Raw genomic sequence first — 15960 nt, 5'->3', positions numbered from 1 at the left:
TCTAGGTGTTTAGCTTGAGCAACTGGGTGGTGGCATTAACCCCCATGGGAAATATGATAGTTACAGGTTTGGGGGTGGGAGGAATCCATAACTAATAATAACCAATCAATAATTAATGGTAAGAAATCTTGTGGACATCAGTGTGTGATGTCAGGTAGGCAGTTGAATTTTGCCCCTCACTCACGTCCTCATTCCAAATAGGCTTCTGCTCGTCCACAGTCCACAATCAGATTTCACAAAATTATCCCCAGAATGTCCTTTAGAGCAATTCTTCTTCTGACACAAGACCTAATTCAGAATCATGTATTACATTCAGTTGTGAGATCTCTTCAGTGTCTTTAATCTGGCACAGTTCTTCCGCCTTTATTTTTCGTGACCTTGACAGTTTTGAAGAGTGCAGGCCAGTTGTTATGTAGAATGTCCCTTAGTTTGGATATGTATGATGGTTTCTTCATGGCTAATTTCAGATTAAATATTTTTGGCAGGAGTGCTTTGTACATTATTTTGTGTCCTTTTCGGTGCATCACATTGGGAGGCGCACTGTATGGCTTTGTCCCACTCTTGCCCTTGTTTATGTTGATCATCTTGTTAAGTGTTGCTCTCCAAGCTTCTCTACTTGTAAGTTTATCATTTCCCTCTTTGCGATTAATAAGTAATCCATGGGGAGGTACGTTGAGATAGTAAATATACTAGTCCTCACCAAATATTCACTCCATAGTTTTAACATCCATTGATGATTCGCGCCTGAATCAATTATCATTTTGATATTTGCAAGACAATGATTTTTAACTGAATAAATCCTCCTGTATCTGTTAGTTGCCATTTCAACCAAAAGGAATAGCTACCAGACAATATTGAAGTGATATAAGTCTCTCTTACTAGACTATGAGCTTCCTGAGAGCAGGCACTATGTATTTAGCTCAAACACCAATGCTGTATGCACAGTAGGTGCTCAATAAATATATATTGAAATAAACTGTACTAAAGTCACCATGAAAATGGGCATGATATGAAAGCTACCTACCTAAAATGTTTCTTTGGCACCAAAAATGTGATTTTATACCCGAGGGAGCTTTGTAACCTGTATCGGACTTAGCAGACGGTGCGGTCCTTGTTAGGGGCTCGAGCTGTGCCTGTCTCAAGGCACACTATAGTGGAGCCCATGACTCCTCGCTCCAGCAGGAGGGGTGGGGGGAGTTAGTGGAATGATTATGGAAATCAGTGTGTAAGAAAATGGAAGCAGCAGCAGATTCTCCCCAGAGCCTTTACCCACCTCTCTCTCCTTTGAATTCTTCACTCTTCTTTGAGTCTTCAAGAAAGGACTGGGTGGGTGCTACTGCTTTGTTGGTTCCCTCTCCCCCCACCCCTCCCTCTTCCTTCTGCCACACCACTCTGCCTGTCTCTCCCGCTCTCTTTTCTAGAAAAGCAGAAACTTTCCTGCAGCTGTCAGGCTTCTTTCCCTGAAGAATATCTCTAATCGCCCCGCCTGATTGGGTCTCGTTAGCGGGCTGGTGGCATTGATTGTACTCAATCAGCATCCTCCTGCCCAGCTGGGAAAATGTCCCATTTATTCCTCCATTTTATCTACTCTTCCCTCTACAACTATTTTACAGTTTTTTTCTGGGATTGAAAAAAAAAAGCAAGCCCAAAGACCCAAATTTTTTGCTGTCCCTGGTTGTGGGATCCTTTATGATTTTACTTTGCATAAATCTTTCCTGCTATGTCTATCCTAGGGAATTTCTGAAAGTTCCTAGTGGGATCTCTGGGGACAGCCACACCCTCCTCCCCAACCTCCACTTGTCAACAAGAATGAAGGGGTAATAAGAGCAAGCATTTACACATACAGTTGGCAAAATGTATTTGCATAGATGAGCTCATTTGTGCCTTACAACGATCCTCTAGTACAGATATCATTATCATCATCATCATCATCATCATCATCATCCCTATTTGTGGATGGGAAAACTGAGGTCTGGGAAAGTTAAGGGACTTGCCTAGATCATACATCTAGGAGGTGGCAGAACTGGGACTCAAACCAGGTAATTGGCTGGCAAGTGTGGTCCTATTCCAATACCATAAGCCCAACCCTTGGTCCAAGTACTGGCAGCTTCACCCTTTGGCAGAAGTTGTTCTGATTTTGGAAAAGCCAGGGTGGCCTCGTGTTCCCTGGCACCACCAGCAGAGATCACTGTGCCCCCAGGTGGACTAGGCAGCCTTTTGGGAGCCCTGACAGACCTCGGACTCCAAATCTCTCTCTTGCTGATGTGACCTATCCACATCACTCCTCTGAATTAAGGGACATGGAGAAATGTCCTCCAAGATAGTCTAGTTGGAGAGAGGGAAAGGAGGAAAGTTCAGGTCATGACGGGAAATTCCTCTAGGCAGGTCAGACCCAGATGGAGCACAGGGGATCTCACAGGTGTCCTTTCTTGCCTCTGGCACGTGGTAGGAAGAGCAAGCAGACCATGTGCTTGACAAGGCATCAGAACTGACGTCTTAAGACCCTGGGTCGATTTCCAGGTTTCCTGCCTGGTGGTTGTGTCACCTGGGGCTGATCACTTACAGTATTCGTCTCAACTAAAGGTAGTATGGGGGTTGAGGGGGTGGAAGGCAAAGACCATCTTAACATCCCAAAGAAAGATAATCTATAAATGTGAGAAACGCAGTCGATATTGAGATTCAGAATGTAGACTGCACCGCGTGAGAGTGCTAAGTGTTCTGAGGTAATGCGAGAAACTGCAGAATTTCTATCAAGATTGAAAAGAAAAACGTGAGCACTTTAGTATGATTCAACTACTCATGCTTTAATCTAGACATTTCTACGCAGATGGCAAGCTGCTTGTGCTCACACACCAATTCTTTTACCCACGTTCATGCTTGTGGTACTTCATACGATTTGGTTCTCTCCCGCTTTCCTTCAGTTGTCTGACGTTTTGTTTACAGCTGGTTATAGCTTCTTTATTGGCCACTATCTTTCAAACTACCATCAAAACAAATCATAGTTTCCTCCCCCTGGTAAAACTTGTGTGTTCCGCATGACTGTAGCATGACAGAAGGTAGGACTTTTTCCTACCCCCTACCGACTGTGAGCATTTTAGCCACGTTAGGGATAGCTTGCCTCAGTTTCCTCACTAGTAAGATAGACTGATAATGCATCTCATGAGGTTGTTAAGAGACTTCAGTGGACCTACTGGGTGTAAAAGTCTTCTTTAAAAGTAAAAAGCGCCATTCAGATTTAAGGGATTCTTTGCATTTCTATACATTTCCTCACATTTCATGTTTCCTGTTTGCCTCATCACTCTCACTTACCTGTAAGTAACGGGGGGGGGGGGAGGGAAGGGGTGGTAGGGGAGCCTATTGTATTAATATTAATATTTTGAATGGATTGCATATTGTCTGGAACAGGGCAGGTGCTCAATACGTATTGTGTGGATGTGTGGATGGGTGTGTGCATGGTTGGATGCTTGAGGAATAGAGGAGAAGATTATTGAGCTGAAATAGGGGTGCGAGATTCATTGAACAATTACAGTTATAATCCCCACCCCCCCTAGCCTTTGCTAACATCTGTGAGGTAGGTAATATTACTCCCATTTTACAAATGAGGAAAAGCTGAAGCTCCGGAAAGCTCAGGCTAGTAAATAGCAGAGCTGGGATATTCCAGCCAGATTCATTCCCAAACTTAAGACCTCTTTCCTGAAGGCAGAGAAGGACAAAGACTTGCAGAAGAACACAATTTCCCATCAACATCCATTTGAGTCTCCGATTCACCTAGCTCCTTACAAATTATGTGAACCAATGCATTGACTGTTCCATTTCTGTTCATTTGATTTGGGACTCTGTCATTTGCAACCAAAAAACCTTGTGAATGCACACCCCCTTACCCACTTCCCCATAGCATGCTTCTTATACTTTATTCTAGCATCATTGTCTCTGCCTGATAGTACAACTATTTATTCATATCTCTCTTTCCACCAGATGGATCCCCCAGAAAGTATGGGCCATATCTAATTTATTTATTGAACACCACTTATGTGGCACGCTCTTTGCTGAGTATCAGTAGCCTGCCATATAGACGATGTTCAATAAACGTGTGTGTGTTTTAATAATGGTAACGTACAGCTCCTTTATACTAGGGGATTTTTCCTGATGTCCCTGGGCACTAATTAAGCACCTACTATGTGCTAAATCCCCATGTACTAGAGGATTTTACAGAGATATCATATTATCTCTATTTTACCTCTCAACGGTCTCTTGGAACAGGTAACATTTCATGACCTACCACCATCATTTCCTCCTTCTTCCTTTGGGAGGAACAGAAAGTCCCCCTGAAGCCACTCAGCAAACACATAGTCAGAATATGATGAAGATAGTTTGAACCTTTGTTTTAAAACCTTGTTAAATTTTCTGTTTAAAACTGTTTTGTTCACGTAGTGATAGGAGATCTTTTAGAAATCAGTTCTGAAGAGCAGTCTTCCTAAGGCAGTCAGTATTCAAAGCAGTTTGGAGAGAAAGCTGGTTGCTAGGGGCAACACTAACTTCTGAGGGGGAATCTCTGGATGTGGATATAAAACCGATGCCCTGGGGACCCTGTAGGAGTGGGGTCCTCTCACAGAGGAGCCAAGAAATGGAAAGTGGCCGGGGAAGCCTCTGGACTGTGCCGGCTGCCCTCTTTTGGTGACTAGCAGGCGGTAAGAACCACTTGCGTGGGGGATGAGGCCATGACTCGAGCACCCGGGTGGTGGCCTTCCTCCTTCTGACAAGGCCACTAGGAGATCGGAAGGGTCTCAGGTGGAGCTGTGAAGCCCTATTCCACGGAGCAAGACGGTCCAGGCTGGAGCCAGGCGTATTGCCTCTCTGGTTACTCGTTTTTGTGGTATTTATTAGAGCTCTGCCCCTTGGCATCCACCCATCTGTTCTCCATCCCCGTAGTTTTGTCTTTTCAAGAGTGTGATATGAATGAAATAATATGGTGCGTAACCTTTTGAGACTACCTCCTTCTGCTCAGTACAACACCTATGAGATTCCTCCGGGTCGTGTCTATCCGCAGTTCCTTTTTGTCGCTAAGTAATACTCCATAATGTGCGTGTTCAGTCAGCCTTCATTATTTGTGGATTCCGTATTCATAAATTTGCCTACTTGCTAAAATTTGTGACCCCTGAGTTGGTACCCGCAGCGCTTTCATGGTTATTCACAGACACGTGCAGAGTCGTGAAAAATTCGAGTTACGTGATGCACACATAGCCAGCTGAGGTCGAACGAGACGACACTCAGTGTCTTGTTTCGGCTCTCACGCTGTAAACAAGTGTCCTTCCCATGGCCTATTTCATGCCGTCCCTTTCTGTGTGTCTTTGTGCTTTTTGTTGGTGGTTTTGCGGTTTCAAATGGCCCCGAGCGTAGTGCTGCATTGCTATTGTTCCTAAGCAAGAAGCCTGTGATGTGCCTTATGGAGAAAAATACACGCGTTGTAGGAGCTTTGTTCAGGCAGGAGTTATGGTGCTATTGGCTGTGAATTCAATGTTAATGAGTCAACAATATGCATTAAGTAAGTTGTCTTTAAACAGAAACTCACCTAAAACAAGGTTACGTATTGGTCAGTTGATGAAAATGTTGTGACCAACGACTCACAAAACCTAACCCCGTATTCCCCCTAGGGACAAAGGTTCGGTAATTGCTAACTCAGTGTTCGAAGTGACTTTACAGAGCACGACTGCTGTGGATAATCAGAATCGAAGGTAGTGGTGGTATCTATTAAACTCGAGCTCTGGGCTAGTTACAGTGGATCTCAAAACCTAGTCCCTGACCTCACGGTGCTTACAGTTAGGTGGTGATGATAGGTCTTTCACAGCAATATCACTTAAGGAGATTGCATTTTGGTTAGTTGATTTTAGTTCATTCATTTTTTGGAAGGTTCAGGGGAGCTGAGATTCTAAGGTACCTGCCCTGTTCTGTGCAGTCCTAAGAGAAGAATGAGCTGGTTTCTCAGGAGGACAAAGAAGCAGACGGGGAGAGAGGACAGGCGGGATCCGGGAAGACTGCTGTCTGCCACGGCTCCTCTCCTGGATGCCTCATGTTCCCAGGAGTGTTTCTATACTCGGGAAATTCTTGCTGCGCATGGGTTTTTTTTGTGAACCCTCCACGGAGGCCCTAAGCTTTATGCCCCAGGCAGGGCAAAGGAGAATGGAGGCAGCTCTTTGGAAGGAGGAGGAAAGACATCAGGGACCAGGAATTAAGTAGCTGTTGGGGGCCTTATGGAAATTGGAGGTGGTTCTGGATCCCCACGGGCTGCAAATTGGCCACTGTGGTCAAGTTTACCTATATTTGGGGAGTGGGTAGGCCTCAGCCAACGTCTGGCCTATGCATAACCCAGTGGTCAAGAGGGAGAGGAACTGTATCATCGACTGCTGGGTTGTGCAGGATGAATTTAGGGGTTGTCTGAGTCACATGTGGATGGCAGTGGTCTGGGGGAGGTCTTTTACTTCATTCGAGCTCCCGGCTGAGAGTCAAGGTCCTTTCCTCCCTGTCTCCATAATCATCATAGTGGCAATAGGTGGTGTCTACCATGTAAATTCTCATTTGTGTTCACAAGGACGTTTTGTATATATTATTTCCATGATTCTTCACCTTTTCTTTCCAAGATAGATGGCTTTTAAATTTACACGGATAACTGGGATCGAGGTGACTGGCTGTGTGGGTACCCTGTGGCACTAACCATATCACCCTCCACTGTCTTAGCCAGGGAAGGACACCGACGGGCAAATGACATGTTAAAAGGGATGATTTTGAGTCCGCTCTCGTTTTTTTGTTTTTTTTTTTCTTTTTAAAATGTTTTTACCTTTATTTATTTTTGAGAAACAGAGTGAGACAAAGCATGAGCGGGGGAGGGGCAGAGAGAGAAGGAGACACAGAATCTGAAGCAGGCTCCAGGCACAGAGCCCGACGCGGGGCTCGAACCCACGAACCGTGAGATCATGACCCGAGCCGAAGTCGGACGCTCAACCGACTGAGCCACCCAGGCGCCCCTAGTCCGCTCTCGTTTATATATCTGGTTTCTCACTGAGAGTAACAAGGCTACTTGCCACAAACTGGTGACTGGCGCGTGGTATTGTGATAGCCAAGGTGGGGATTCTGTGTTCTCTTGCACGATTTTCAGTGTTGTGATACTGCTTCTCCACCTAGTACTATTACTACTAGAATTCTATAGATGGGTAACAATCATCACCGGAGCAGCGAGGGGTCTCGCACACCGGCATGGACCTAGATCAGTTTAGAAAATAGTGAAAGAAAATACTTTCACCCCACACACCAGGTTTTCTAGGTCTTTTCTCACCTCTGTAAGCTCTCGTTCACCAGTCAGAAAAGAAGGTTTCCAGAATCCCCGCCATGCACGTCCCCCCCCCCGCCACCACCCCCAGACAGTGAAGGAAATCATTTCCCCCAGCACCCGCATCTTCCAAATCTGGGACGGTGTGCAGGGAGATGAAAGCCGTCTGACGACACAGAAGCAGAGAGGGCTGGCCCTGTCCTCCGCCTCTGAGAACTCTGGAGGTGAGGGTGGGCGCTGCGGGGAGGCCCCCAACGTGGGAGCACGTGCTTCCTGTCAGTCACTCCTCCCACGTGGAGCCACGTGCACCTCTTGGCTTTGCTCTTTTTCTCTCCTCTCTGTGTCCCAGGGAAGGGAACAGACTTATCCACTCAGTGATCTCAGGAGAATCCATCATGCATGGACCTCCATTCAAGGTCGGATTTATGGCAAGAGCCCAAGCTGTCTCCTGCCCATCCATGACACCCGTCACCCTTGGGCAGCCCTCCACCATCACCTCCACGTGCAGAGCCTGCCAGTGTGTGCTGTGTGGTCAGAGCCCCCTGGCTCGGGGGCCCAGGGGGTCCATTTGCCCTCTCACTCGGCCATATCCATCACCTCAGTCTTTGCAGCAACCAAGGTGGCATTTCTATCTCCCAACTCCCATCATTTGTCTTTTTTTTCTTAGTTTTCTTAGAGCATGGAGAAAGTGGGGTGGACACTCCTTTGATGGAGACACAGCAAAGGATTCTTTTCTTCTCTTCCACCAGCTAGGTCTGCCCCTCTTTTCCCATCTGGCTCTAAACTCACCTCTCCCAAGCCTTCTCTCCAGATTAGTTGCTAATTTCTGAGCCACTGCTTTCCTCTCTGTAGAATGGAAGGATACGCTGAGAGAGACCTTAGGGATTATCTGGGCTGGCTTCTTGCCAGAAAGCCTTGCAGCTCAGGGAGGGCAGAAGAATGGTGGGCTTCCACTTAGAAGAGCTGATATGATTTGGGAAAGAGTTGCGACCTCTCTGCACATCCGTCTTCTCGCTGGCAAAATTGACCTAAATCGTTTCTGCCTCTCCATGCTGCGGTGAGGGTTGCAGGATGGTGCCTTACCAGGTTTAAAGCCCATGCAAATATGGGTTGTTCATATTGGCAGGGTTTCTGGGTTTTTTGGGGTTATTTTTTGTTTGTTTGTTTGTTTGGTTTAGGGTTTTAGTTTTTGTTTTTTTCTGTTTGTTTGTTTCTTTTTCAGGTTTTCTGGTGTGCCAGGATTAAAAGGGCCCCAGCTTGGGGAGGCTGAGGGCTTTTCAGGACCCAGAGGAGTGGGGTTAGATAGTAGGAAGTCCTAAAGAAAATACTCTGGACTGTGGGTTTTTGGACCTGTCCAAGCTTTAGTGCCTGGGGTGAGGCCTCCGGAGGCCTGTCCACAGAGGGGCTGCTCCCAGCTTCTGCTAGATGTGTGCTTGGAAGGGGCAGGTGGAGTATGGCATCCAGGCCTGTATAAAGCCTTGAGAAGGAAGTCAGAGAAGGCTGTGTCCCCTCAGGCTGCAGCAGTACTTGCTTCCGAACCCCAGGACCCTGTCATTAGGCCCAGGGAAGCCTCCACCTTGAGACCTCACCCCTGGCAGAAGTTAGCATAGGCGTGAAATCTTAGTATCCCATCTACTTTTTCATCCCACGACTCACTCCTGCCCCACCCCCGAGCCTGTAGGAACTGCTGTGAAACCCAGTGTCCCCCAAGATCCATCCCTGTTCCCCAGTTAGCCTACCCTTTCCCCAACTTCTGCACTGTCTCCTTGTGACCCTGAAGGTCTTGTAAAGACCTGGAAAAGATCTTCTCTTTGGAGATGGGTGACAGCAGCAAAACCACTGGTCCCTTCTAGACCTCAGTGTCTCTTTTCTGTAAGTGGAAACAATACTCTTATATAATCCTTGGTGCTTTGGTTCACCAGAATCACTATCAGAAAAATTTTTATTTCTTTTAATTTATTTTCACTTAAATGTTTATTGATTTATTTTGAGAGAGGGTGAGCACAAGCAGGGGAGGGGCAGAGAGAAAGGGAGAGAAAGAATCCCAAGCAGGCTCCCTGCTGTCAATGCAGAGCCCAACATGGGGCTACATCCCATGAACCATGAGATCATGACCTGAGCCGAAACCGAGAGTCGAACACTTAACCCACTGAGCCACCCAGTTGCTTGAGAAAGTTTTTATTAATGCTAATTTATGTCTGGCACTATGCTGGGCATTGTGGCTTCCACTGCCCTGGAGAGAGAATATTTGTGTGTGTGTGTGTGTGTGTGTGTGTGTGTGTGCGCGCGCGCGCACATGTGTACACACACAGGTTTTGCTCACATCAAACAAACTTGTTATATGAACACCTGGGTTTACACTAATGATAAATTAGGGGATGATTATTCACTTTATAAAGATTCATGTTAGGATTCCCCTAGTGCGTTTATAATGTGATTCAATTTATACCGTATTCAGCCACTTCCTATTGTGTGAAGGGAGGCCCTCTCTGCATAAACAAGAGCATGTGTAGGCAGTATTTTGAGCATTATGGAAGGAAAGAATTAGAGATACTGAAGAGGTTTTTATTGCTGCTACAATGAGTAATACTAATGCCTGGGAACAAAGGTGACTGTGGATCACGATTTCTGTAGCCTCCGGAGCACTTCGGTACCCCTGGGGCCCAGCAAGAAGGCCAGCTCCCTGCTCACAGGTCTGACCTGGGATTAACGGGACCCGCGTGGGGGCTTGGAGTGGTCGGGGCCTGGGAGCCAGAAGCTCTGGCTTTGGTATCAGGTGTAACAAAGGAGAGATGGAGAGGATACGGTTACTTGGTTTATGTTTCTTGAGATCATTAGGTTTGGGGTGCCTGAGCTGAGGCCAGTCGGGGAGACTCTTGAGGAGGATAGAGGCCCCAGGGTAGCACAGGGTTCTGGCCAACGCTTAGCCCGTCTTCTACACCCTGTCCCTTACCCCAAGCCCTTTCCCCAGGGTCACGGACGGCGACCCACTTCTGAGTTTTCCTTGTCCATCTTGCTCTCTGGAAGCATTTTGCTGCGCCAGCCGAGCAGATGAGGAGCTCCTGTTTTGAGGCTCCCTGGTAGGCAAGCTGCACCCTCTCTCTTCAGCATCTTTTTCCGTCTCTTCAGCTCTCCGGATTCATCACTAGTAGAGGAAGACAATGAAGTCCAGGTTATGGGGCCACACTTTTTCAGGCAGGCAATGGAAAAGCATTAGGAATTTGTGGTCAGGGGAGTGATTTGGTAACAGGTGGGGTTCCTAAAGATCGTCTGACTGAGGCGGGTGTGGAATGCGGATGTGTGGGCGAGGCGGGGCTGTTGGAAGGCCGCTGAGAGGATAAGGTTTTCGGGGGGAGACGGCGGCATATCGAATGGATGTGAGACCCAGTGAAGGATCCGGACCGGCAGGTTGTTAGAGTGAGGGGAAGGGATGGGCCTTCAGATGCTGAAAGACCATCCCTGGCCCATTGTGTCTTCAGGAAAAGCACCTCCATTCCCTTTCCCTGGCTCCAAAGCTCACTGGCCTCTCCCTTCATTCTTGGGCATGCCTCTGAGCCCTGGTCTTCTGAGCTGTGCCCAAGTAAGAGTCTGGCTTGCCACCACTGGATTATGACCCCCATTGACAAGTGAGACCTGGAGCAGAAAGGACCGAGCCCACCCTGGAGTTTTCTGGGGCCCCCGTCTCTCTGCTCAAATCAAAACCCGTGCCTGCCATCAAGGGTCCCGAGGAGGGCTAGACAGCTGGCTCAGACCTGGGGACGCTTACCACTGAGCCCCACTCCCCCACATCGGGCATCTTCAAAGGAATCTTTGGTGTCGCCGACCAAGTCAGCAGGGGCTGGGAGGGAGCCTGGAGCTTTATTAACTAATCTCTGGTACTTGAGTAATTTATTATGTTTAAGCTGGTGCCATCAAGTCTCTCAGCAGTGCCCGCGTGCGCTGGGAAATAAATTAAAGGCTGTCCAGAGATACTTGGATCATCTGTGTGATTGCTGGGCTGGTGAGATGGAGGTTTAAGGCTCTCTCTTCTTGCAAATTGGAAATTAGGAATTAATAAGACAGCAGGCCAAAGAGCTGCTGTGGTTGTGGCTATTTGGCTGCAGGGCAAGGACTGGGGGAGGGAGGACTGCTGCCTGGGAGGGTGGGGTGGGCAGGAGCCGAACGGAGTCCGGCTCGGGTTGCCGTGTGGTGGGCAATGCAGGGGGGCTTGTGCTGCTGGGAGAGGGGCCCTTCGTTGGCCTGTGCCTGTGGGGGCTTTTCTCTCCGGAGACAGGCTAAGTGGGTAATGGAGAGAGCCTCAGCCTGGAAGCCGGTTGGGTTTCTTGTGGCCCAGCCGGGCCTCTGGCCTGCTGTGTGATGTTGGGCAGACCCCTTCCTCGTCTGGACTTCAGCCTCTCACCTGCCAGATGAGGTTGAACTCAGAGGTGACGTATCCACTAGGCACATGATGTTTTAATTTCTCTTAAAGTCAGAAGAAAAACAATGAACTTCTGGGTTGAAGAAACTGCTTTAATCTAGAGTATGAGTACATTCATCCAAAGCGGTTGTAAGAGTGAATTTTTAGTATGAACCTTTTCGTGTGGGGAGGAAGGGGCTCCTGGAACTTCTCACGTAGCCTCTGTTAGACTAGCTGACCCCAAAGGCCCCTCCTGCCCTGACAGCCTCTGGTTTCCAGAACCTTCCAGAGCCATTGTCCGCTTTCCTTCCGGGTTGATCTTGGCTCTAGCTGGTGAGCTCTTTGAGAGCAGGGCTGCATTCGGCCACGTCTGTCATCCCTGCTCCTGCAGCAGGAGCTTTGCATCCAGGGAAAGGGTCACCGTCTGAGTGGTGGCTGGTGGTGGAATCAGGAGTGGAATCCAGGCCTGTGGGCTTTCTGCTGCCCGGCGCGGCTGCTTCCTTGCCGCCATCCAGGGAAGAGACAAGTGAGCTGGTCTAGGAGCCAGAACTACCTTCTCTCACGAGCCACTCCGTGCAGCCTTGCCCATGAGCCCCTGCCTCGGCCCTTGAACCCAACCTCACCCCTGCCTTTTGCTTGTCTGCTCCCACCAACTCTTCCAGAAGGGAGCAGCGCAGGCTTCAGCACTTGGCGCCGGGGGGCCAGTGGGCACCAGGCTGGGGGGCCCAGAGTGGGTCGGAACCCCCTCAAGAGCCCTGGCCTGTAGTTGGGTGGCCTCACCACCAGGTGGCAGGCTCGCTCTACACAGATGCCTTGGCTGGAGCATTTGCCTGGCAACGACTGGAGGTTCAGAGGATGCCAAAGGAGCCCGCGGCTGGGGGTGTTGAGGCCAGCGTGGGCGGCTTCAGAAGCAGGGCTGAGGCCTCTCAAGTTGGCACTGGGCTCCCGCTGAGATCCTGGCTCCAAGGGCACCTTGGTCTCCTTGAAAGGGCCTCCAGGCTGCTGTCAGGTAGCTGACCAGAGGGCGCCCCCTGGAGTAGGGAGGGCTGAGTTGCCTCCCTTTAGATCTGTGTACCTGTAAGGGTGGATGGGTGGGTGTGGTGGACAGAAATGCACCTGATATCTTCGGAGGCATTCCAAGGACCGTGGATCTGGAGAGAAAGGAACCTCCCCATCCCAGTACTTAGCCTGTCCCTGCTCTGGGCAGGGTGGCCTCAGTGATCCTGCACCTCTGTCCAACCCTCTGCCCAGTGTGGCCCAGACCCTTGGCACTCCAGCAAACTGGGTTCACCCCAGGGGGTGGCGGGTCCTAGGAGGCAGGGGTGAGAGCACGCTTGGGCCCGGGTTCTCTTTGCACCAGGAGAGAACAGGGAAAGATTCAAGCCTTGGTCTAGGGAGCATTAAGGGGAGGAGGTGAGAGTGAGGGACACAAGTGGGAGGTGGTCCCGGCAGCAGGGAAAGGGGAGCCAGCCTTAGCTTACTGGAGAGATGGGTGAGGGTCCAGGTCCAGGGAAGTGGGGGCACCCAGCCTCTCCTGGCACTGCGTTGTCTCACGGTTCTTCCAGGGCCTGGCGACCTCCTGGGACTCCTGAGTGGCATGCAATTGCTATGCACTGGCACCAGCCAGGCTCTGGTCCTTGCTCAGCTGCAGACTCACACCCTTCTGCCGGTGGCATCTTTGTGCCCGCCATTCAAATCAAAGGCCCAGAAATAAACCCTGGACTTTCCTCCCCTGTCTCCCTCAGCTTGTCCGTGCTCCCCTGTGCTTGGGCCAGTGTCTGGTCCTGCCTCCAGCCCTTACCCTGAATCCCGGTCTCTGCTCCTGCTTCAGAACATGCCATGGCCTCTGTCCCCCCCTCCCCACTAGCATCCATGGTGCTGCAGGTCAGCTGGTCCCTGGACCCTTCCTCTGTGGGTGTTGTGTCTTCTCAGGACAGAAAGTATCAAGTGGGCCTTGATGGGGATGGGGTGGCAGTCATGGTGGGGCACACGTGCTCTGGGGTCCCAGGTCTCTCGCTCTTACCGTTCACAGGGACGACGAGTCGGAGCCAGAGCTTGAGAGAGACCAGGGGGAGGAAAACAGAGGCAGAGAGACAGGGGGCCGGGAGGCAGGCGTACTGTGGCCAACAGACAAAAGATACTGGTTTTGGGGGGGATGCAGGGAAAGACAGGAGGAAGGAGAGCAGAGGAGGAGGAGGAGGGGAACGAGAGACAGGACGAGAAAAAAAAGAAGGGACAGAAGAACCAAAACAAAAAAAAAAAAAACCGAGAAGGATGGAAATGAGATACATTGCAAACCAAGGATGGAGGAAAACAAAAGAAAAAAAAGAGAAAACACCCAAAAGACCGAAACGGATAAATACATAGACATATGCAAATATGTGCGTGTGCATGGGTGTGCGTGCGCACACACACACACACACGGACACACAAACACACTTATTGCTTCTGGCCACTCTCCTGGCCACTGGCTGTTCCCCTCTCTGCGTCTCCATTGCCTTGACCTGCCTCGGGTCCCTGAGAGGGGTGTAGGTCCCGGTGACGCCTCTCCCGTGTTGGGCCCCCTGCCCATCCCTGAAGACCCCTCCACTGAGGCTAGATGCACAAAGGGGGCCAAAGTCTTCATGCCTCACATGTGTCACCCAAAATTGGATCCAACTGCCTCTCTCTCTTCCTCTCTCTCCCTCTTAGTTTCCTTAGTAACTGACAGCTCCCCAGTGAATTCCAGACCCCGGGTGACAGACTGCTGTCACTGTCACACAAGCGCACTCTCTCTCTCCACTGCCCCTCCCCCCCCCCCCCACATGGATTCGCAGACTTGGGCGGGGGTGTGAGGATGCCTGGGTAGGCTCAGGGGTAATTAAAACATGTACCATTTATTCCATAACAGGGAGCAGAACTTTAATTACTCACTCTGAGGGTGAGGGCGTGAGTGAGGAGGTGGCTATTGGGGGTTTTGGGGAGGGGGACTGGGGACGTGTCTGCCTTCCTTCTCTCCTTTCCATTTGCCCAACTTGGATGGGAGAGGTGGGAGGTGAGTTCCAGGAAGCAAGGGGGTGCTAAGTGCGTGTGGGGAGGGGAAGCCGAGGGTGAAACCTGATTGTGTTCATTAAGGCAACACAAAACTGGGAGCCGTAATAATAATTAAATTAATTATAAAAGCAATTTGCTTTTGGAAATTTGATTTGACAGCTTACTAGTGGCTGCACTGATCTAGCAGCTCTGGCTTGAAAAGAGTCGGAACAAAAAACCAACTAGAAGAACCATCAGCTAATTTTAATTAGATGCCAGGATTGGTAAACAAAATTCCGCACCACCCTTTCATTGTGGCTGACTTCGATTTAAGGAGATGTCGGGATTGATTTTGGGAAAGGCAGGGGAAGGGAAGGTGCCTTTCGGAGAGCGGATGGAGGCTGGGGGGGGGGGCGAGCGGAGGTCTTCCCAGGGGGATGCTCCCTTCATCCCCACCCATCTGGGAATATTTGCTCAAAGGCCCTTCAGTGGTTCCTCACTGACTCAGAGAGTGACTTGGTGTGTGACCTTGGCAGAAGGCAGAAATGGCTCAGCTGTGTGACTGACTGTGTGTGTGTGTGTGTGTGTGTGTGTGTGCGTGCGTGTGTGTCTGTGTGTTGGAGAGGACATCACACTGACAGCGTTCGCTGAGCCTAGAGGAACTGCCAAGAAGGAAGGAGACAGAAGATGTGCAGTGTTGGCTACACTGTCTGCCCCCCTACCTGGGTTCTAGAAAGCCTGAAGGTCTGAGGAAGCCGTATTCTGTATTCACTGTCCGGAAGCTTTGATGAAGACAGAGGAAGGGCTGGATTCTGGCACGGCGAGGCTGCTGCATCCTGGGGTTCTAAGGTCTCCAGGAACCACTGTGACCCCTGACCTCCCAAGGCCTACGTAGCCCCTGTCTTGTCTCCCCAGAAGTGCGCACATCCCCTGCCTCGGGAGCGTGTTGTGTTCCTGCCTCACTGTGCTGTCACTGCAGGGTCCCCTGCTCCTCTCCCCTCCGGTGGGGCTTGATTCATCCCTGGGTCCCCCTACCTGGTCAGTGCCCAGCATGAAATGGCATCCAGGAAACCGCTGGAGCAAAGGACTGATTGTGACCTGTCTAGAGACCTTTTCTAGCTAGCATCTGACTGCCCACCCCCCTCTGGCTCCATCCCCTAAACCCGATACTGCCGCCCCCCACTCATTCCCCTCTGGTCTTCTGCAGATGAGGCACTCTAGTCGCCCCCTG

At 50.0% G+C, this 15960-nt stretch overlaps 1 non-coding gene across 1 annotated transcript; it reads right to left on the bottom strand.

Moving 5' to 3' along the window:
• Window positions 1–6930: 6930 nt before the first annotated feature.
• Window positions 6931–7015, bottom strand: TRNAR-UCG (transfer RNA arginine (anticodon UCG)). Its single transcript has one exon. It is a non-coding gene; the product is annotated as a tRNA-Arg (tRNA).
• Window positions 7016–15960: the final 8945 nt, after the last annotated feature.

This window comes from Lynx rufus, unplaced genomic scaffold, assembly GCF_022079265.1.
Source record: "Lynx rufus isolate CCGP_SWC_20201006 ecotype Redwood Valley unplaced genomic scaffold, mLynRuf1.p SCAF_9, whole genome shotgun sequence".
Taxonomy (NCBI): Eukaryota; Metazoa; Chordata; class Mammalia; order Carnivora; family Felidae; genus Lynx; species Lynx rufus.
This window is presented reverse-complemented; position numbering and strand designations above follow the sequence as displayed.